Source organism: Bacillus rossius, chromosome 14, assembly GCF_032445375.1.
Source record: "Bacillus rossius redtenbacheri isolate Brsri chromosome 14, Brsri_v3, whole genome shotgun sequence".
Classification (NCBI taxonomy): Eukaryota; Metazoa; Arthropoda; class Insecta; order Phasmatodea; family Bacillidae; genus Bacillus; species Bacillus rossius.
The window spans coordinates 31216433-31241604 of record NC_086341.1 but is presented as its reverse complement, the minus strand read 5'-3'; the positions used below and the strand labels follow the sequence as shown (position 1 = coordinate 31241604).

Here is a 25172-nt window from a genome sequence, read left to right as displayed (position 1 = left end):
TTATAACTAAAAAGTGTTCTTGAAGTAGTGTAGGTTATTATTTCTTGAACCGGATACTTTTGATTCATTTTTAATCAAATGACATTTCTTTTGCATGTCCAAGATTCGAACCGAGGTAGGATATCGATCGAACAAATTAGTAAATTAATGTGTGTTTTTTAATGATTTTTATGCTTTCCGAAATTTAGGTGAAATATTATTGATTTCCAAGATGGTGCCCAATATGTTATATTTAGCTTACTGGATTCTGGTAGACTATGAACCTAAGCTGTATTTCGATCTTTGCACTATATTTTATTAAATAAGAGTTGTTACCCAAAATATACATTTTTTGAATCAAACAAAGATCGAACCTAAGAACTATTATCAATCCAATCATTTAGTTGATTAGTTGCCGATTTTTTTTTATGAATTTTGGGCTATTCCCGAATTTATAGCTTAAAAAATACAGATTTCCAAGATGGCTGCCCCAGACGGTCCACAAGATGGTGGGCGCCCTGCCACTAAATAATTACTGCACTGTAGCGGATAAAAATTAAACCAACATTATGTAAGCGCGCTTTCTAGCAGTCTAAAATGATATGTCAGATCCAAGACAGCGGCCGGCCTCCAGCAGACCATAGCAAGATTTCGGGCGTGACGTCGTACTAGTTGGCGATACATCTACCTTGGCATTGGTGGTGGGAGGTTAGTCTGTCGTTGGTTTCTGTGGAGGAACGATGCATCGCCAACTTTTTTTTTTTTTGCTCTTTCCAAGTTCGAACCAAGGACTTCATGAAGTAAGTTCTTTTTTAATTTTTTTATTTTATTAAATTTGTATTAAATATATTTTATATTTTTAAAATTTTCATCTTTTTTAACGATATTTCTTACTAATTTTTAACATGATGACCGTGACGTAATTATTGAATATGGCAGAATATTATTTATGAAAAAAATTCATAATTGGTTTAAGTTATTTTAAAATTTTTCCCGATTTTCTAACATAAAAGTGCGTATTTTTAATATGGCAGCCGTAACGTAAATTGCAACGTTAATAGAATCCAAGATGGTGGGTTTCACAGAAGATTTTTTTTTAAATTTATATAAATATTTTTTATTCCCAAATTACTAGTTTATTCTCGACGGGAATCGATCCGAGGACTGGTATGGATTGCATAACTTAACATATGGAGTAAGCAAACTTTTGTATTTCGGGAATTTTTTCTAAATTTTATCGTCGAAAATTAAAGAATTAAAAGTTTATGGTCAAGGTAAAAATAAAGACCTTAGTGTCATATGGTGGCTTGTAGATGCGGACTTTAGGCCGTTCTTCCAAAGCTAAAGGTCTGTTGAGGAATTCTAAATTCTGATATTTTTTAGTTCTTGGGGAATTTAATTGTATATATTTCCTCTAAAAGTGAATTTTCAATTTCCTGATATTTTCTGGCCGAATGATAAAAAAAAAAAAAAATTGGCAGATTTTTTTTTATTTTTCGGAAAATTTGGAGGCATTTTTGTCAATTTTTTCCAATTTTGAAGGTTTCCAATATGGCCGCCGTAACGTCAGAATCAAATATGGCGTCGATAATATTCAATCATAAAGCCTGAATTCTGGGGTCAGAAATTTAAAAATTTACTACTCACTTGAACAAAGAAACAATTATGCTCTTTTTTGTGAGATAACAATTTTTGTTTTTGCGATAGGTATTCAGTACTATAGCGTTCTCGACGATTCAAGCTGTATTTTTATTTCGTATGTAATGTTTTACTAATGCAACCCGTTTTTTATGATTTTTACGTTCCTATTGAAAGCGTACATAGATAAATTCGTAACTCCATGGCCTGCATTCCGGATAAGGTTAATAGTATAAGTTTTGCGAATGAAAATGTTGGAAATTCCGCACAAAAAAATATTGGCATTCCGCTGCACGTTTCACGTAAATGTGGAAACGTACTTAACGTTGAGGAGAGCTCAAAGAAATATCACTTAATTATTAAAATTTTGGTGTTTTTTCCATGAAATAGATTTCACTATAAAAAACCTATTACTTTCACATCAGAATACTCAAAACCTTTAAGGGCCCTAGCACTTACGTTGAAATTCTATTCGTTCATTGAGACACCTGAATTGTAATTACAAGCATATAAGTTTGTTTTTAAAATAAAGAGACCACAAAATGTTACTGTTAATTAAATCGTTCTTAAATTTCTTATGTGTAGAAATAAAAAAATAATAACAGCACACTAATTTATAGCATATTAGCCGTTATTAAACTACTATTTGTTTTCCTATCCAATTAACCAGTTTACATAATATTCAGAACACACACTCACTCCATAAATAGGAACGGTTTTTTGTCTAAATTCTAATGCATTTGTTAATAACACATTCACAGATTAAATAGTAATTACAGTTAAATAGAAACTAAAAAATCTCGTACTAACAATATTGTTTAAATCGCTGGGAGCAGTTCATGCCGTCTGGATTGCTTGGCATCACTTGACTCACGGATTTTCGACGATATTCATTCAGTAATACACAATTTAAGGTAATACTTCCAGTATTTGACTAAAGGCTATACTTAAATCACCACGTTACAGATAGGTTCTTTCATTTTTCTTAGCATGACCCGTCCACTTAGAATAGCTCGTGGCGACTAGCGAACGAATGGCACATATAATAGGAGGTTAATATAGGAAAATCATCGAACCTTAGAGTAATCTATACTAATATTATAAAGCTGAAGAGTTTGTTTGTTTGTTTGTTTGTTTTAACGCGCTAATCTCAGGAACCACTAGTCCGATTTGAAAAATTCTTTCAGTGTTGGATAGTACATTTATCAAAGAAAGCTATAGGCTATATTATATTATAAATAACATTAGGGAGCCTTACTTAAAGTCCAATTTAGAATCAAATGTGTTGGATGGGGTTAGATACAACATGCAGTACACGTACGAAGTGTGTGTTGACAATGTCGCAGGCGCTAGAAGTTTATTTCCTATTGCCTATTAACATTGTTGCCACGCACTAGATGCCTTATCATTCTTAATTTTCCCATTCAAGTAAAAAACACCCGTGTGATATTAACAACGAAGCAATCAGTACCCTCATATAGAATACATTGAGATAGTGTGAGGTATATATGTAGATATAAAGAGATAAATACAGATAGAGAGATACATAGATATATAGGACAATAGATGTAGATAGAGATAAATATATATTTAGAGACATGGATAGATTATTTGTTTATGTGTAACTACTTCAAACATATTACAAAACAAAACTGAATGAGGCATTGCAATGCATGCCGAGCATTAGCTAAATAATGTAATCTTTTCAATATTAGTAATCCCTTATTTTTCAGTTTTTTTCTTTCTATATTGCTTTAAATCTAGATTACATACAGACCATGTAAATAACTATAAACTGGCATAACAACGTCTGTTGGGATCTGAAAGTGATATAAATTATTTTGCACACTTGACATTCAAAATAAGAAGACAATTACTAACTACATCTGATCTCTAAAACAGTTCCCCTTTACCCTGTGTTCAGCCCGGGCAACGCTGGGTACTGCAGCTAGTATTAAAAATAAATAATACCATTATTTTATGGGGAAGAAAATAATTTCCAATAAATAGGGGAATACCATTACTTAGTCATCTATTAAATCGTAAAAAAATTAGAATTTCGCTCATATGTTTAAAGCTTACGCCGCTAGGGGCGCTGTAGTAGCTTGTGTTGTGCTTCTCCCATGTTAACAGACCTCAGTTTCCTTTATTGCTTCTACAATATTTGTTATAGTTCACAGCGATTAAAGCCATAATCACAAAAAGAAAGTAAAGGAATTTCACCAAAGAAAAAATCTAGGCTAGGTTCGGTCAGTATTACAAATAATATATTGTTACTTATTGTATTTATTTTTTGGAAGGGTAAGTTAGGTTATGAAAGGTTATCGTAGCTAACTTAACTTAGAGGCTGATTGTTATGGTTAGCTATATTTAAAATACTCTTTAACCTAAAATATATAAATTCTTTGCAATATGGATTTTTTTACTGGCGATCGGCCAACTTCGGAACTGTTTATGTGTGACATTCATCCCTGTGAACTGTATGCTTCCTGCGATTAAAGCCGTAAGTTGTGTACAGAATTTTCCATGTATTACAAATAATGCATGAATTCAACTATGATATTTACGTTGCTACTGAAAACGCGCTTGGATTCAGGTAGTTTTTAATTCTATACAACTATATGGAAAAAAAAATTTTTGTAAGTTTGGCACTTCATAATGATCAACAATTTGCGTCCCAATACATTTTCTACACACATTTTTAACTTTCCATGAAATTTATAGTCGTGACATAAGCAATACAATTTGTATTTTGTTTGTTTTTAATTTAAGAAAGGTGAATTAGTGTTCACGCCCAATGTAAAATAAAACTTCAGGTATTATAACCAAGCAGACTTTTTGATGAAGTAAGCGAATCTGTTCCAATTAGATTTTATCGTAACTCTATATGTTATAACTTAGGTATACCACACCAATTTTGGGGATTGGGGGCAAAATACCCAACGAGCAAAAGCGAGTTTAATTTATATATGTCGAATATTTCAAAATATAATAAACGTCAATAATCGCACAGTATAAATTACATTTACACAATAAAGTAAATCGATAAAATTAACCTTTAAATATAAAATTTTATTATTTTGTATAAACTTGCGTATTTGCAAGCTTAAAAAAAGAAAAATATGAGACTATTTCTGTTTGGATCCTAAGTTCACGCAAAGTACATAAAATTATAAATTACAAAATCTATACAATTTTACCATTAAGTTAATATTACGCATTTTTAATTAAAGTCAAGTAATATATTTATTAGTTTTTTTGTTGTGCTTAAAGTGTTACGCTTAGTTTAACCGCAATTTTTTAGAAAAAAATAATACAGAAAATATTTAAAATTAACTTCAACAATATTTAGTGTGCATTGCTTCTTAAGGTAATTTTTATTAATAATCAGTAAATATATATATTGATAAAGTCAATGAAAAATTAAAGATAACATACGTATCTTTAAATTATGAATATAAAGACACCTAAATAAAGTAAAAGCAATTTTTTTTATTATCACAACCACAAAGTTTTAAAATAAAATAATTCATGTAGCCACCCATAGTGATATCTATGAATAAAAATCATTCTTCTATGGTAATGAAGTTATTTAGTAAAAATTACATTTTTCCACTATGACTATACATCAAAAAATCATTACTTGAAACAATATGATGGTTTCTTCCACCCCAGTACTAGGTAGACTAAAAAAAGATTTTTTTCAGAAATATTTCAACCTCAGGGAACTTAACATCCAAAATTTTTCAGTCACCATACTAGAATAAAAGTTAAATATTGTATCACAGTAATTATGTGTATTTGGTTTCAAAAAATTATAATTTTAAGATTATAACATTTTAAATATATACAATCACAGGTTTATTATTTATGTTAAAATTTCAAAAGAAATAATTACTAAGAAACAAATATAATGATTTTTGACTGCTAAGCTTAATTGCGAATAAGGATAAACTGATCCTTAGGATAAAATAAAAAAGCAATAATGTATTCATCCTCTTTTAGGTGTCGCTTTTACTAATAATCTTAGTATTTTGTAGAAATTATTGACCTTATCCTGTTTGTAGTAAATTTTATTGCAATAAAATGGTGAATTCATTCGACCTAAATATTTCAATATAATTCAAAATTATATACACGAACAACAATGTCCGTAGTTATCCACTTTGTTTTTAAGTTTCAAAAAGGAAACACTTCTCTCTATTAAATTTTTCCATCCCAATTTTATACAAATTCAAATATCTTGAGATGGCGCGCGCAAGCTGAGATTTGGCCTGAAATACTTGGAGGAATAAATCCTAACTTCAGGGAAAATTAAGTTGCAAACTACAGAAAAGCGCTCTCCTTTTAATTAATTAATGCTTATCAACAATGAGATTAGTTTTTTCTCCAGTATATGCAATCCAAGAGAGATTTATTAAGAAATGATTTATTTAGAAAGTTGTCCCTTTGCTGTAGCCCCTTCTTGGGAGGTCTGCGCAGCAAAGTTACAATAACGAAGTTTTTAAGAAATCAGGTCTTCGTTGTGTAAAGATGGTGTTCAACCGGTGGTGCGTACTCTCCTGGGAGTACTTATATTCGTCTTAATAGAGACGCAAATTTATTTGATTAAAAAGCCCTAATTAAGTACTGTGTGTAATTAAGATTAAAGAACTCTGTGACATTATTGTTATCGCTACATTCGTTATACGTATAACATTAAGTAATGCATTTGTAAACCAATTTTAATACATTTAACAAAGAAAATATTTAAAGTTATTTCGTCTTAGCTAACGTATTTTTATGCATTAGTTTATCACTTCCAATGAGTTCGGTTAACAAGTTATTAATTTTTATATTCGCTGGTTATTTACTGATATAATTTTTATTTTAATAAATCCAGTTTATTATTAATGAGTTGTCTCTCCGACACATCTGTATATTAATATATATTATGTGTGAATATGTATAGTTATTAACAGCAATTTAGTAATGTACTAAAAACTCTTCTCTGTCCGGATACAAGTGTTTATATATTCAAAATATTACTACACTTTTTAACAGATAAAACTTTTACTGTGTTTTAAAATCCTTGAACAACTACTTAACTAACATATGCAACATACAGTAATCACAGTACTACAAACAAAGCATGTAAATGCTAAGTTGTAAAACCAATAAAGTAATATGTATAATAATAATCATATGTGCATTGGAATAAATAAAAGTATTTACTTATTTCTTGCAAAGTTAAGTTTACATCATATGTTTGTATCCCTCACACATAGTTTTTGGTAAATTCCAGGATTTTAGTTAGGGCACAAACGTCTAGTCAAGAGTTATTTATAGAAATATAAGTACCTTTAATAGAATTTATTATTGGGTCTACAATAATTAACTTTTTTACTCAATTCAATAGAATTTTCACACGGGGTATAAATTTTGCATTAGATTCATTTTGGACCACGGGTCTCCCACAAACCGAAATAATAGATCACTAACTCATTTAGTCTCTAGTTGAAGATCAAAATGCTATTGCCAAAAGATCAATAATCATATAGATGTTGCAACTCAAGACAATTTGTGTTCAAATATTTAATTTTGGACTGGAATATATACGTTACTAAGTCCCATGAATGTCAAGTCTTACCTTTAGAGCATTTCACCGTCATTTTAACGATATGTATATAATCTTAATCGTTCTATTAACAAAAAGTTATTATAATTTCAAACAACTTTTAATTCCTATAACCCAAGGAATCCTACCTGCATATAATATTAGTTAAAATAATTCACCATAATACATCACTTCATACAACATAGCCGCTTGCTTGGAACAATAATTTTTATAAAATCACATATTAACATTAAAAGGGTTAAATTATTAACGTCAGAGAGGTCACATAATGATAACAATTCTGCGATAAAACAATCATGGAGCTATTACCAAATTAATGTCAGTAACCAACACAAAGTTAAATATCAGAAATTATTAACATATTTAGATTTTACCTACATTATTGGACGTCTCTGTGCGCTCTGTACTACACACTATCTATATTTTTGAGCAATAAATACACAGAACTAGTAGTTTTATCATGATTTATGTGTACATGTTTACGGTGCAGAGAGATGGACTGTAAAGAAGAGTGATGCTGGTATGATCAGAGCAATAGAAATAAAATTTATAAGGAGTATGTTGGTATTTACGAGGCAAGGCAGGATCAGGAATGAGATGGAGCAAGCTGGAGCAGCAGTACAGGACTTGAATGAGATCACGGGAAAAAAGCAAGATTGAGATGGTATGGACATGTGCAGAGGATGGGCAAAGAGAAGTTGCCTAGGTAAATGATATATTTTAAGTACAAAGGAACCATACCTCAAGGCTGACCAAGGAGGAAGTAGGAAGAGCATATAGTTAATGCGTGCAAGAGAGAGAAGAAGAATAGTACAGAGTGATCGAGGAATGGCGAAGAGACAGAAAGTGGGAGGCATTTTACTATGATGACACGGCCGCAGGCTGGAAGCAATTTCATTGTAACGATGTTGCTGCTAATGCTAATGCTGCTGCTACTGATGATGATATTTTCATGTATAAGTGATATTTTTGCAAACTCCACCTTTCATCATAATCCTATTTATTTATTTTGGAATCTCTCAATACTCTTTTTTACTTAAAAGTTAAATTTAACGTGTAAATTAAATAAAACATTTATTTGGTATAAAACAATTATTAAATTTGTACTAGGTTAATTACACACTTCTATAACCATAAAAATTAAAATGCCGTACACTTTATGCATAAGTTATTAATATAAATTCAGTACGAAAAAAATAATTCGTTGCAGTTGCTGTATTATAGTGAACTATGTATCATTACCATCCGTAATATTGTTACGAACGTGAGCAGGGCCGCGTCACGTGCAGAATCTGAGCTGGCTGGCGGCCCCGCACGGCCACTGACGTCACGTGGCCGCCGCAACGTGAGACGAGCCGCGCGCGCCTGGTGGATTGCGGGGGTTGCCTCTTCCCCCCTCCACCCACCCTCCACTGCCCGCGCGGCGCTCTGCCTCGGCGCAATTACCTGACACCTAGCAGCTGGGGAGTTCCGCGCTCTTGAATATAAGCCCAGGACGCTGGCCTCCGACAGAGTTCAGTTCCGGGGCGATAGTCTGGGCGATAGTGCCGCGGGTGCGGCGGTGTTCCTGGGCGAGGAGTTCTTCGGCGAGCGAGTTCCTCGGCGATAGTGCTGCGGATGCGGCGAGAGTCCCGAGCGAAGTTCCGAGTGAAACGTCGAGTGGATCCTCGGCGAAGGGAAGTGCGACGGCAGCGGCGGAGTGCGGCATCGGAGTCCCGCGATGGAGGTCCACGAGGGGTGCTGCGGCGACAGTGCGCCAGAGGTGCGGTCTAGCGAGTTATGTGGTGTGTAAGAACCAAGTGACTGGGGAATAAACATTTTTTAAGTGTAATTGATTATTAGGCATTTTTATAAGATTATTTGTTAGTGATGTCAATATTGGCAATCAATAAAACTGTGTCGTAAAATCTTTAATTGGGCTATCAATTAACGAACCCAGTAGTTTTCCCACGATAATTATTCATTTTTAATAATCCGTAACAATATTTTAAATTGTAGCATATATGCAGCTTAATAACATGAAACAAGTTCCTTCATTTAGTTAAAAACAATCAGTATTTTTTTACAGAATTTAATAGCCAATTTGGTAAACCCAACAATTTTATTATTTGTAAGGAAAAAAATTAAAAACTTTACAGTTTTCATTTCTATAGTTTATATTTTAATTTGCCTCAATGAACTATCACATAAAGTATTGTGTTACAACCATTTAATCATACAAATAAGCCTTGCCAATAAGCTTAACTGTGGTATCGTCACAATTCGGACAAAAAATCTATGCTCAAAATGTTACATCGAAAGGTGCATCAGGGATCGAATCACCTTTTCGCGAAAAGACACTAATATATATTTCGAGAATAATCTTGCGCGAAACTTAAACAATGGTTTTAATTAAATTAAAAGCAATAAATAATACCCAGGCTTTCGGATTTGTTACACGAAAAAACAGCACTGTCGCAAAAATCTCAGCTTTTAGTAATTTTCACTTTCAGATAGTAAAAAGGTTCACAGAAATGTTTTTTACTTGTATAAGCTGTTGAAACAGTATGAGTCATAATTTGACCTACAAGGTTCGACAAAATGGAGTTCATCACAAAAAATTATTTTAAAACTTAAACGACTTACGTTCAAGTGTTTCCCAAGAATGGTATATGCTTTTGAAGATAAAGCTTAACAACTGGTTAGTTACAAAACGGAACAGTGAGCGTCGGATAGTGTTTAAATAAATAATGTTCTTCAACCACAGCAATACATGTCGCTGACGTAAATTGATTTCATTGAAATAGTTGGGAATAATAGCTTTATTTACCATGAATTTTTATGATGTGTTCACATCACAAAAATTTCGTCTGTTATTTAAAAAAATTTCTTTTGGACTTATTACCTTAGAAATTTTGCGGGAAAATGCTGAGTATTTCTTACGAAAATTGGCGCAAAACTTTATATTTCAATTAATTTTGCATTCTAGTATAATTTTTTTAAACCATAGTAAAAATTATGTAATATTCAATAATTTGACTTTGTTTTGTTGTATCATGCTTATTATGTACACAGCTAATACTGGAACTATTCAGGTAACGGTTTACAAAAATATTTTAACTATTGAACGTAATGGGTGAACACAAAGCATAAATGGCCTGGTAAGAATCCGAAATCTGTATTACTGCGAGCACTATTTTGTAGTGATACAGTTGTTTTCATATAAATGTAGAAATTTACATGTATCTGTAATTTTACAGGAACATTTCTATTGCTTATAAAAAAATTACAGTTAATAGTTCAATATTTGGCCGTCGCATTGTGCCAGAAAATGTTTTCTCAAACAGGTGCATTAAAACCAACTTGTAAACATTAATGAAACTCGTTTATGTAGTACGAATGTAATTGTATGAAGAACTTTACATTTAGTTTATTTTCTTCTGTTTGTCACACTATCGTGTTTCCAGCACAAGCCGGCGTCCACCTTCTAGCGTCTGGTCCTAGAGCGTTAAACAATGTAATTTTTTTTGTAAGTTTACAAAAATATTTTTTGGTAACATGTTGCAAAAATATATATATTTTTAATTTTAACAGAGACCTTGTAAATTATAAAGTTATTATTTTTTACGAAATATAGAAACAATTGTTTATTTGAAAAAAAAAAACACTTATATTTCAGGGTTCCAAATTATTATACACATGAAGTTACCACGTATATTTTTTTCGTCCTACAAAACAAATTTTTTAAAAAAAACCTTGACAATGAGTTTTTTGTACCGCTACAAAAATATTGCGGTCACTAAATTTCCAACAAATTTTCTTGTAAAAGTTAAAAAAAAATAAACATTTTATAGTGTAGTCTAAGAGAAGCCTAAGAGAACGTGAGTTTCCACTATCTGTTATGTGCCACCAAAGACCAGTGGGAATTCGCCGCCCTTTAAAGTATCGACTTTGCGCGAGGATCCGGGGCTCAAAGGAAACAAAGCTTTTTTGAAGTGGCAAGGTCCTGTAGAGGTAGGAAGCTCGCTTTAATCCTCCTGTGTTAAATGTGCGCGAGAGAGGGCGAGCAGAGTTCCAGCAAGTCTCGTGAGCTGCTTCTTTCAGGACATGATTTAAGGAGATGACTAGGAACCGACACATGCCATATTGCTTTAAATAGATTTAAGGACACAGCAAAAACCTATATAATATAATATTGAATATTAAGCCATTTTAAACCTTAGTGCATAATTTAATAGTGTGGCTGAAATATCTTGGCTTCTTAATTAATTGGTTTTTGAGAATAACTACAACAGAAATAACAATATATTTTAAACCATTTTATAGATTCAGAAAATGTCATGATTTGTGATTTTGGTCAATTCTGTCCACATTAATTTATATTCATATATATTAAAAATGAATTTATGTTAATATATATTTTCCCTTGAAAATCTTTCGATGCCAGCCAGTTCTGTGAGAAATAAGTTAAACCAATTTGTTACATATTCCCGTAATTAACAAACATAATATTATAAAGCACCCTTAATTAAACCTAACTGCCCACAACGATGCTTTGTATTACGGTATGATGGCTTTGTGATCAAATAGCATTGAAGCGATTGAGGTTATAAAATGGCATTTATTTGGTTTACATTGTGACGTTATACTATGAGGGTCGGTGTGTATTAAACATCAAAAGTTGTATTAGTTTTAATACAACTTAATTTTTCTGATTAGATCATGGGATATTAGTTTATCTATCGTTACGTTCTACCAAAGGAGTTCGATTGAAAAAAATCTGATATATGCAATTTAAGTTGTTAACTTGCATGTGTTGTTAATATTTATATGTATATTGGGCTCCAGGATTTTTGTGGATTTAGTTGTAACAGTATTATATATTAATAATGTTATTTTCGTTGAAAAAAGTTAATTAGCCGAATCATTTTTTCACCGAGAGAAAATTCGTCATATCATCGTATAGCTTGACACTAGTTTGTCGTTTATATAATTAGGTAAGATGTAAATTAGTAATTTTTTTTCATAATACTGGTATAACTCTGGCTATTATAAATTTATTTTAAGTATCAATGTATGTTACAATCCATGCTGTTTTTAATTAGGAAAAAATATATTTACCTAAAAAAAATTAACTTCAATCTACCCCTTTAGGGTAGTTTGGCTGTTTGGCTCAAAAACCTTCTTTTAAGTAATGTTAAAACATTGGTCCTTAAATTAAAAACTAAAACTTTACGATTAACACAATATTTTTTAAGAGATAAAAAACTGAATGAAATTTTATATTCCGTACCATAAATAAATCAGATTCAACCTTTTTCTTAGTTCCTAAAAATACTTGAACAATTTTTTTATTGTTACCAATTATGTATGGAAAAATTTGGAATGTTTTAGATTTACCTTGGTAAAAAAAAAGTTGGACAATATATTTTAACTGTTCTTCTGATTTATTTCAACACCTATCCCCCTCATATTACCCTGCGTTTTTTCTGTAAATTGTTTTACTTCCAGCTCCCTTGTATATTTATTCATTTATTTTGTCTACAGCCTTGGCTCAAGGCTTATACCTATCCGATGTTTTCCAATGCATCCAGGCCACGTGTTTTCGAGGAATTCCTCCCGTTAAAATATTTAAAAAAAGTTAAAATTAATATTTGTTAGTACTTTGTGCTCTAATAACGCCCGGCCCCGATGCCGAATACAATTGCGCAATTGGACGCATGCTGGCTTTAGTTGCGAGATTTTATTTGTTCGATTCTCTGGTAAGGGATGGGCGTTATTTCGCAACATTTAAAGTCAATTTAAACCAATAAATTTCTTTAAATAAAAGCCAAAGTTTCCGTATTTATCCTGGATTAATAACTTTAAGTTTTGTTGTGCTGTGCTGTGTTAGGTTGTCTTGTACTGTGCTGTGCTGTGATGTGATGTGTCTTCACCTCTACACTGCGGAAGGCAATGTTAATCAGTGCAGTATTATGCTATCTTTATCAAGTACCAGTTAACCATGGCCATCTTGCTGTGGCGATGGCCGAGGATTCACACCAACTTCCGGGTCGATCAAATCATTATCATTGAACAAACTTTCATTATCTATCAAACAACCATAAGTGATCAATCCATCATCAACACACACATTATCAAGCCAAGATATTTTTGCTGATATTCTTTTGTGACATTTGAAGTGAATAATGTAATGTAGCTTTAATAAAGAATAAAACAGCCATTAATATTTTCCTAGAGATCAACCATTGTATTAGCAAAACTAAACGTTCATTTAAGTTTTTTTAAATTTTGCTAACACTTTATAGGTAGACAGGTCTTTACCAACAATTTAACCTAATTCCATGAATATATGAAGATTAAATGAAGAAACCTAATAAAATAACTAACTAATAAGCTTGCATAACAAATTCACATTCAAGTTAATTTTCCCTTTATTGACATTGAGTGAAATCAATTGACTATAAAAATTGTCTGTAAGATCATATGCATAAATTTTTAAAGAAAATAAATCATTTTAGTTCCTTAAGTCTGTATTCAGTTTTCAATGCAGATATGAATTATGAAAATCAATATAAATTTAGATATATTTATTGATTATGTTTATTACATAAGATTTTTTAATATAAATTTGCACTGAGATATTGGTCAGGTAAATTCAAATCAGTTGTGCTTTAGGTTCGACAACAAGAGCAGCAGTAGGTAAACTGTAAAATATCTACACCTAAAAAATTGACAATTTATTTAGTTTTAAAATTTTGGGTTCCAGCAAAACTGAATACGAAAATGTATCAACTGTGCTCAGTAAAGTGAATTTATTATTTCATAGCTTCATAGAATATATTTTTAAAAGGATTAAAAACCAAATATGCATGACAATTTTAATTTGTTCATTTTCCTAAACACATATTTTTAAAATTTCTTATAACTTTTTTGGTTCATATTCTGCTCCACCTTCAACGTAAATAATATTTTTTTTAAAGAATATTTGTCGCTATTACAAAAATCCACTTCACTTGTTGCTGAATTTTTTGCATACTATGAGCTCTGGTGCCACTTTAATGAGAAACAATATGTTATATGTAAAAAAAAACATCAAAGTGTTGAATGCTGTGTCTCAGCTAAAAAAATACAGATGTTAGAAAACGCTGAAAATGTCAGATGAGAGAAAGCTGATTATAATACAGAAAAAAATGTTTCTGCATTAAATATTATGGTAAACCTAACTTTTATGTCTCGCAATACTTTTATTAAAAATAAAAAAGTGTTTAGATAATTACGCGTGTTCAATTACGGTCGGAATAAATAAACATAAATAAATTTATACTTCAATTAAAACATTGCGTTGATGGTACAATATGAAATTACAGTATCTAGGTAATGAAATTTAATTTATTTTGAACAACTTTTTTTATCTATCAGGGTGTTTGTACATAATTGTAATATGGAAAACTAAATTTTATTTATTTCATTGAAACTAATGAATAACAATGTATATATTCGTAAGTATTGACATTATAATTAAAATATAAATTTGCTTTGACAAAGTCATATTCAGTTTAAATTATGTATTGATATCGAAAACCTTGTAATTTGGGTAACGACATAACTCTAGTATACAATAACAATTTATGGTGTATGGTAGGATGTTAGTTAAAATTATAAGACACTCATGAAATATCGATCGAACCCGTAAATGTAAATCCCATTATCCACTGTAAGTAGATAAAGTAAGCTATCTCATAACCTCAGTTTATATAATGAAGCTGTAAAAAATTAATTTGGAAGCAATTTGTACGAGCTTGCCACACAGCTACCAGGACTAAATGTGTTCATTCTCACTAATAATTCACACGTTTTATTCCTTTCCTCTCTTTATATATATCTTGTTGCTGCAAAAAATTATAATAAAACTACATCTTCTATTAAATATTTATGACATTTTTCTAAATTACAGCACAAATAAGTTATAATTCATTATATTATTAGTGATTACTACAATCTATAGAAAAATTTTGACAGTCGCAACTGTATAGAAAACTTTAACTTGGCTGAAAAATTATCGTGGTAAAAAGCCAAGGTTATTAAACCTTAAAATTAAGTTAAACCTTTTTTATTCTTTGGAAAAAAATTATTCTCCTTCAGAATTAATGAACATTCCTCTCCGAAAGTTTTACTTGTTTTTTTTAGCTTAACATTGAAATTTGATTATTAAAGTAATCAATCTGATTGTTTCTCGGGTTCTAATTCAGTGATGTTGGAACATGAGTCATTGTCTTTCACAAATAAAAATTTGTGTCAAAACTATATAGACTTTTCCTATAAGTATTGTCTGTGGTCGGTGAGAGGTGTTGTTCCGCACTTGACGGGGTCAATGAAAATGTGGGTACCGTTTTGTTGCATGCCATAATTTAGTAGAATAATATATTGCAAGGATGAACACTTTAATGAAATCAATGATAGAGCATATTTTCTTCTCTGATGAAACAAAACTTCTTTTATTTCAAGTTTGATTAAGTTTATTTCAAAGAATGTCGGTTTTGTCGATGGAATCAAACAAATGTTAACGTGCAGTAGGTACTCAGTCAGGAAAAAACTTTTTGTATGCTACGAGTTTTGGACTTGCTGCCATATTCTATAAATACACGCAGGAAGTTTTATTTCGTGGTCCAAACCCTTTCACCCAAATAGACTTAATCTCGAGACATAACTGCGATAACGACTTGTTGGCTTGCTCTGAAGATACTGATAAAAGTGGTTCCCAGACTTGTTAACTGCAACGAAACACGAAATCTGCATTGCGGGCTGCTGGCATAGTCAATGTGTGCAAGCGTACAAAAAAATTTAAATATATTTTTATTTTAGAAGTATTGCGTCTCGTATAATTTGTGTGAGAAAAATTACGTGTGTGCTAAACGAACACAAGTTTATTATTTAAAACTGTAATTGGTTTCCAGGTGGATTAAAGATTCGCCTTATTTTAGCATATATGTTTAGCTTTAACTTCATTTCCATCTCTTGAATCAGCACAAAAACTTCAACATAACATAGCGTGTGAAGCAGACACTAACCATTGGAACATGAAGGTATAGGTCTATGATGTGGATGTGTCTGTCATAAAGTTGAAGTCATTTTGGTTAGCATATAGTTAGAAAGATCAAACCGCAGCTCTACAAAGTATAATGCTTGAATTTTGAGTCATAGCTTGAAGGAAACTCGCTAAATTGAATCGTAAGAGAGACATCATGAAGTGTTTTTAAACAAAGATGTTCCCAAGACATCAGCAAAGACATTAACGTAAAATATCATTATAATATAAATTGGTTTTGTTAAACAGGTGGGTAAGGGGGGTAGGTTTCGTTATTATTTTGACTGCAATTATTACACGGCATTTATTACAGACACCAACTCCTTAGCTTCTTACCTCAATGTGTTGGGTGTATTTTTACACGCTGTTTATTATTAAAAATTTAATGCGGTAGTTCTAGATAATTATGTTACCCATCGGTAGCAGTTGTGACACATTTCATTGCTGGGTAACAATCGCGAGCTATAAACATTTTTTCTCAATTTCCTGCACACATCCCGCGTAAGATAGTGAAAATGTTACAATTTCCTTTTGTGTGATAAAAGCTACCCACACAGGAAAAATAAGTGGTAATATTAACGACTTATTTAAATATATATAATACTTTATAAAATTTTACTTTCATAAGACTTTGGCTTGCACGTCATGTAAGTTATTTCGTGTTCTTTTCATTTATTTGAGACCTCGTCCTTTAATTTATTACGGGACATCTTATATTTTATGTTTCGTTTTAAATTTTCGAAAAATATATTTACTTAAAGTCATCTAGTATCCGTAAAAAGACTGCGCGATTCTTAAAATTAATGATCACATGTAAGACCATTTTCAAATTTAAAATTAATGCCACTAAATATTCAGCGAGAACCCTTTTGACGCATCAGATGCAAATAATCTGTAGAAGCAAATGTACAGGAAATCTGAAAATTAAGAGTACTGACATTAAATTGAAATAACAGTCAACTCGGCATGTAAAATCAAGCTGTATATGAATTTTTATTGTTTTAAAAAATTGTTCGTCTGAAACTAATATTTTACCATGAGAAGTGACTGACGTTTAGTATTGAATTTATTTATGAGGACTGAATATACCATTGGACCGAGGCACTATAAAACTAGCTGTTTAAATGAGATATTTTAGTGTTTTATCATTACATTAACGCTTGCTTATTTCGAAAAGTAATGGATTAAAAAATTCTTTGCTTTAAAAACTGTTGGTCTGTATGACATAGTTCGATTAAAAAATACTTATACTCAAATGGTACCGTACGTAAACAAATTCTCACAAAAAAGGATTTTTGAGAGGTTATTTAAATAAAAAAATTCTAAACGCCTGTAGATTGTATAGGCGTTGGCTGTAAATCATGCGATGCAAAATACCGAGAAGAGCAATAAAGGAATTGAACCAGAAAAATCGCCATTCTCCGTTCAAACGAATGCAAATTGCGGCTATCCCGAGACACGATACACCGCACATTACGCCGGCGAGTCCCGGACACACGAGGACTGGCTGTCTGCGTCGGCGCAGACACCTCGCTGCGGGGTGATCCATCTGCCTGCATGCTGATGCGCCTGCTCGCACGCCCTCCGTCCTGAATAATCCACGACCCCGAGCGCGGGAACGTACCAATTTCACCTGACGCATCTCGGGAGATAGCAGGGAAGGCTGGGTAGTTTCGTTGTAGGAGTTGAATTTGATGTGTAACATCTTACCTCTCGGTATGCGGCAATTGGTGGGAGTAATTTAGTCAATAGAACGGAAGTCACATGGAACGGAAATGCGTAAATACAGTGCTGCCATCTGCGACTGATGGCGCGAACAAAAATTACAGAGACAAAAAGAAAACTTTAACTATTTAATGAATATAAAAAAAGATGGGCAGTATTTTAATAAAATTACTTGTCGAACATCCGGTGTCTTTATTTTTTCAAGTCTGTTTCGTTGTTGTAGAAGCGCTGTATATAGAATGATTCAAAAGTCGACGTAGCTGCTCCGGCAGCAAATTCCAGCGCCAGGTGCGGAAACTACACGTGATTCGCGACAAGAAATGTTGTTAAGAACACAATTTTCGTTGAACATTACTGTCGCAATATTTAAAAAAAGTTGTACGGTCAATTTTGTGTCCGATTTTCATATTGTAAGCGTATTTGCAACATGAGAAAACATTAATTGGCTCGTTACTGAAGTTAAATGTGTACACATCTTTGGCGTGTATAGTTCATCACAAAAAAAATAAATTGCTAACTCATGTACGAGTCATGGTCTTATGTGTTTACAAGTTTGGTTTACGTCTTAGAAGTTGGAAGTGAACCATTTTTATTATTGAAAATTACAGAAATTAAACAGTAAGAGTAGCATAAAAATGTATGTTCTAGGACTTGAGTCGGAGTGAGGATTGAGGATGGGGTCAGTGACCGACAGCCCTGACATCACGGAGGACATCTTGGATGACTTTGGCCCCAGTGGACAAATTGATCAGCCATTTTTTCCGCCATTTTTAATTCTAGAACCTTGCGCCATCTTTGAATCGATTTTCCCAGTCCCTTACTTTGCAATTTTCGTTACGGCCACCATCTTGAAAATCCGTATTTTATGCTAGAAAATTGGTATTAAACTTAAATCACACTTTGATTCGAACCCGGTGAGAGCAAAAAAAAATTCAATCTTTCCCCATACGGTGGCAGCTGACAGACTGACTGTTACTACCTTTTTCCAAAGCCCCCTCCACATCGAAAATTACATACTTGTTTCCCGCCATCCCCCACATCCTCTTCCAGATATAATACTATTGGTTACTCCCCCTCTATGTTTACTTGTAATTGGCTCCCTACTTGATTAATTTCAATTCTATTAGCTACCACCCCCACTATACCTGCCCCTGGTTGGCTCCTAACCTTTGTTATAGTTTTCCAATGACTTTTTGATTGACCTCCTCAACACTCTCTTTAATTAATGTCATAAATACCGACTCACTTGCCCAGAACCCCTTCAGTTTTGCTGCTATCTCTTGTACAGGAGAGATATTTCTACAATATTAGGTGTTTCTTTTTCATGAGATCGATTTAAGCCACACTTTGCCACATATTAAATGTAGGGCATCCTCTACTCCTATACCTATATTTGACATAACGAGTGATGAAGAAGACGAGGAAACGTCCCTCCATAACTGGCTTCCAATCGAGTGCTGCAGGCGACAGGGTCAACGCTAAAAGCTAGAGGAGCCATGGAGACGAACCTTTGAGCAAGGTAGGTCATCAGTGGGTCCGCTCGACAAGTTTTTGGGGTGGTGACCTCTCGTCTTAGTGACCTTTGGTGTTAGTATAAAGAGTCTACATCTTAATTGTTAAAAAAATACTTATAATTGAAACGAAATGCACATTACAGACCTAACATATGACAAAATTACTTGTCACATGTAGTTTAGTTGGAAAAGCAAAAAAAAGGTAAAGAAGGTTTCGAAAAATTAATTAATTCTTTTCAAGTTATATTTTATTTTAAATCACACCCATTTACATATAGTAATGTCAGTAGTATATACTGGCCGGTCCAAGGACCGACTTCAGGCTGTGGATCCTAGTGTTGGTCCGCCATTTTGGATTCAAATTTCTCGGTGGCCATCTGAGATTACCTTGACCTATGAACTTAACATTCACCTTCAAAATTTTCCAAAAGTGACTCACAATTTGCCAAAATGTACACAAAATTCGCCAAAATTTCCAGATTTTGAAAAAAAATTTGCTTAATAAACCTTTTCCAATATTTTAAGGAAAAAATCCCGTTTTGAGAAAAAAATTCCCTTGTTATTCCTTAAAATTCCAATGGCTTGAAAATTCCAAAAAGCAGGCTCAGAGTCCTCAAAGCAAGCTGCCATATGCCACTGAGGTAAGGACCGTAACAATTAGGATGCCATGGCCGCAATTTTTAATTGTTAAATAACCATTGCGATTTTCATTAAGCCGCCATCTTAAAAAATTAGTTTTATTATGTTCGGAAAATGGGAAAAATTTTAAAATTAATAACGATGCAGGTTCTTACAGTTTACATAAAACACTTGGCAGATATTTTTAAATACTAAACACATTGAACACATACATTTTTATGTTATTTAGTTTTTTGGACCGTACTGTTTTTTTTAACATGATTTGCTGTGGAAAAGTTTGAATTGTTCACTACGTGTGTTCTGGTTATGGGGCACACATGACTACAACATGGTATGTCAAACGTTTTCCACTGCGGAGTTTCACTTTCAATATATCGACAATGTTTTGTCCGTTGCACTGTTCGTTGTACCGACGATTGTGATCACGGTTTCGAGAGTTTAAAAGTTCCTGAAGCGTACATGAGAAACTTGCTTTTGTGTGACATAACTATACGACAAAATTGGGGTCCATCGCAGTCAGAGACAAGTCACAGGTTTCACCGACTCGTACGGATATTTCGGGCTACATTTAAGACTATAGTGCATACCACCTGGATATGACTCTAGGTATGTGATGGTGGTGGGAAATACGTCAGAAGTGGAGGCATAGAACCACACTTGGTACAGTAAAGACTGCAGTCACACCCGTATGAAAAAGTAATTTTCTTCGGAGATGTGAAACATTGTACACTTGTTGGCCTCGTATGGACGTGGGTCCGGACAGAATTGCGTGGAAGAGTCGTGTTCACCTTTATCGTCGTCTTCGTCCTCGTGGTACATGACGACATGCATGTAGTAGATGGTTTTTGTCCGTTGGGCGAACCATGTGGTGTAGCTCCAGTGGCATGATGGCTGGAGTCCGGGTGTTGAGGCTAAATGGGTTGGGATATGCCGTGTCCAGAATATGTGGCTGTCGCGGCTCTTCTTGTAATGGCCACAGGACGTCCAGGACAGAGAGTGATGATATCTACAGTTACAAAACCCTCCGTTGACGAATTCCTTCATGCATATGGTTATATAACGACAGCGGTGTTGAAGTGTCTTTAGTGGTACACCGATAAATGAAGCGGTAGTTGTGACAACATTTACAAAATTTTAAATAATAACGAGGCTGTGATGCAGGTCTTGGAGCGTTGGTGTGCAAACAAAATATTTAACATTATTCGTTTCGCTTTCTCCCTCAAGCCACTGTCCATTCCCTCGTCTTGATTCTCTTGTTGGACTGCTATCGCAGCCTCAACGCATGTTGGAACTGTGTGGCGCAGATATGAATGTAACGCTTCGTCCGCTGGGAAATTGACCAGAACTTTGTCGGTGATGGATGATAGACTATGTTAAATTTCATTGTAATTCATTTCGATGCAACCGTGTGCCATTTCCGTCAAAAAATCTCGGACGTCTCCTGTGGAACCCATACTGAATGTATAACAGATAGCAGAAAAACTGAAATAGAGCCCCGGGCTAGCGATTCGTTATTTATAGCATAAAATTAAGGAGAGGTTAGAGTGGTTCATTCATTAAGACATGAGGAAACTATAGCAAATGTGGTGGTGGCCAATCAGGAGTTAGTATAATAGGGGTGGTAGCCAATAGTATTAAAGCTGGAGGAGGGTGTGGGTGAATGACGGGAAACAAGTAATTTTTGTGTGTGGAGTGGGTTTCATATATTCTTTGGAAAAACAGGTGGTGAGGGTCAGGATGTCAGTTGCTACTACAGAGGGAAGATTAATATTTTTACCCTCACTGTGTTAGAATCGAAGAATCCACGACGTAAGTGCGTTTTTAAATAAAATTTTATTATATAAATATTTTTTTATATTTTAAAATTTTCCTGTTTTTCTGGAATAACAATACGGATTTTCAAGATGGCAGCCGTAATAAAAATTTCAAATTTAGGGAGTGGTGAGTTCGATTATATGATGGCGTAAAGTTATAGAATTCAAAATAGCGGAAAACAAAATGGCGGATCAAAATTGTCACCGTGTCAAGGTCATCCAAAATGGCCTCCTTGACATCAGGGCTGTCGGTCATTGACCCCATCCTCAATCTTCACTCCTACTCCAGTCCCAGGATATACATTTATATTACTACTAGTGAGCGTTTTGATAAATTATTATTTTTGACGCAGAAATAAAATAATTTTGCTGAAGTAACTGTCGGTGACATTTTTATTTTAACGCATTTTATGACGTGTTTACGTACCCCCTATTACTTAATATAAATTATTTCCCAATATAATTTTTTTTTCTGTGGTTTTACGTAAAAAAGTTGTAGGCCTATATCACCAACTTAAATGTCATATACCAGTCTTAGAAAGTTTTTCAGACTGTAAATCGTCTTATGTTTTCGACTTCTAATTTTTTCAACATTTACTACTCTCCTGAAATCCTTGGTAGTTTATTCGACATTAAAACTTTTTGTAAATACTTACCCAGCTAAATACTTTATCTCGTAGTGACGCATAAATATTTTTGTATTGCATACAAAAGAGTCGTTCAGAGAACACAGAAAATTTTGGCCACTAACAAGAAGCTTTACTTCAAAATATTTGCAGAGCGTGTAATAACATACTTTACTTTGGTCGTTAACATTTTTTGTGAACTTTTTAAATTATAATGATTTGATAACCCACAAGTTCTACCACAGACGAATAAAAAATTCACTACTGGGGCCATTATTAATTTTCTGCAATAGTTTATGTATTTTTTGTGATAATTGATTATAGTGTATTTAACTATATTTGTGATTTCCATTGGAACTGTTGATTTTAATACATAGTGCAACCTATTAAACAATGCAGTTAATATTGTCACTATTTTTATTTCGTCAGATATGAAACATTTGTACGTGGTTAAATGCTATTTTGTAATAAAATAAACTTTTAAAACTTTTAAAATTTGCTTGTGAACAATATTTTTGTTCGTTTTGTCACATAACTAGGTAGTAACTGTAGTTTCAGAACAGAAAAATTAACTCCCATATAAATGGAAAACATTACACTGATGCTATACAAGATTGTCAGAAATATTTGTGGTAGTATAGGTTAATCACTATTACTGATGTTAACACCACGAAAAACGTTTGTTTACCTGCATGGTGAGGCAAAATCGACGATGGAGTAAATATACTGGCCAAGTATGAAATTTTATTAACTGATGTTTTTGTTACCGGATGGGAAAAAATTATATTAATATATATTAAATATAACTTGTTATCATTATTTTATTTATTAGTGGTGTGTACCTTAACCAAATTCAATATAATGCAAGTTTAATATTTTGTAGTGTATTTGAATTTCAACTTTTAAAGTGCAAATAAGATAAATAGGAACAAAAATCAACTTTTAAGTTTGAATATAAAATATACCGTTAAACCAACAGTAAAATTATTAAAATCACACTAAACAATCGAATAAAAAGTTTGCGTTGAAATTTTTAAGTAAAGTTGGACAAGGTAAATTTTACATTTCCAGAACGATGTCAGTCAGTCATCTCTGTAAACTTTTTGAAAAATTACATAATCAACTAATTTTGTTCTCAACATACTTTTGACAATCAGTTTAAATCTGGCGTCTTTAAGCCCGATTTTTTTTTGTCATTCATGAAGGTGTTTCCTCTAGACTTGTGAATAGGTTACATTACAATTTAACCACCAAAAGTAATTAAAATTTGTATGTGTTTCAGAATTGCTGAATGAGATGGTCACATGCGATACGGTATGTAATAAGATTTTTTTTAATTACATTTCATTACTTTTAGAAGTCATTTTATGAAACATTGGTTTTGTGTTTCTTCTTGTACGGTAAATTTTTCAACAAAAACAAACTTTTATATAGCTAAAAACAAGCGTTTTCAAATTTTGCAATGAAATGTGTAATGTTGTGTTATATATTTTTGTCCACTTAGCTTTACTTTTAAGGATGTATTAGATCCCGAATATGAGTTTTGCATTGGGTAAGGGGCGTATCGGTGGACTAATATATTTTTTTATTATGCACATACTGGTTAAATTTTTATGTTTAAAAAAATAATTGTAGGGGAGTCCACTGAAGTATTCAAATAACATATTTTGAAATCTTAACATTTTTCCACAAAAATAAAAATAAATATAATATCCTGTTTATTCTTAGTGGAGTATCTTGCAGGCACGGCTCCAAATTTAATTTTGATTCATATTGAAAATATAGTGTGATTTAATGCTCAAAACACACCAAAAATATTAACATGTAATACAATTTCAGTTTAAAAATTTTAAAAATTATTTTATTACTTACAAATTATCTGTCTTTTTTTGCTAGTCTTTTAGAAGATATTTGAATGGATAACTTTTATTGCTGCTAAACGTAGAAGCAACATTTTAACATTTTTTTTATATTGAGGCATATAAGAAGAGTGATTTAGTATTGTAGTGTATGTGTATATTTATTGTAGTTACCTACTATCCACTCACTAAAATTATATCACTCTGGATGTTCTTTGCAGTATGTAACTATGTATCTCTGTATATCTATTGCCTTTAACAACATAAAAACACAAACACCTAACAACAAACATGCACAATAATTTTAATGCAGTATTTTCTTGAATAGAATTACAAGTACTAAAAATAACAATTATTATTTTTATTTAAAAAGAAAAAAAAACAATACTTTACACATTAATGTAAACAATAAAATATTGATTCCCTAGCTAAGAAATTACGCTAGTTCTCTTTAATTCAAAAACCAAAATTTTGGTTAAAACTTGATCATTAATTATTTAAAATCACGTTAGGCATTTGCTGTTCGTAATTCTCTATTTTCCGACAAAAATAATTATTAAATTGAATAGATCAGTCAGTTCGTGATAGAGGTCTCTTCAATCAGATTTATTACCTCTATATTTAGCTATTTAACTATTGCAGACTGAATTGCTGAGCAAAGCTTGCTGATTAATCGATTAGAATTAAAGCAGTT

The 25172-nt window shown here is 32.5% G+C and overlaps 1 long non-coding RNA gene across 1 annotated transcript in view; it reads left to right on the top strand.

Moving 5' to 3' along the window:
* LOC134538688 (uncharacterized) overlaps positions 1-24860 on the top strand; it is a 499198-nt gene extending 474338 nt beyond the window's left edge. Inside the window, exon 3 of the long non-coding RNA XR_010076200.1 lies at positions 23902-24860. This is a non-coding gene — a long non-coding RNA (uncharacterized LOC134538688). The remainder of the gene's footprint in view (positions 1-23901) is intronic.
* Positions 24861-25172: the final 312 nt, after the last annotated feature.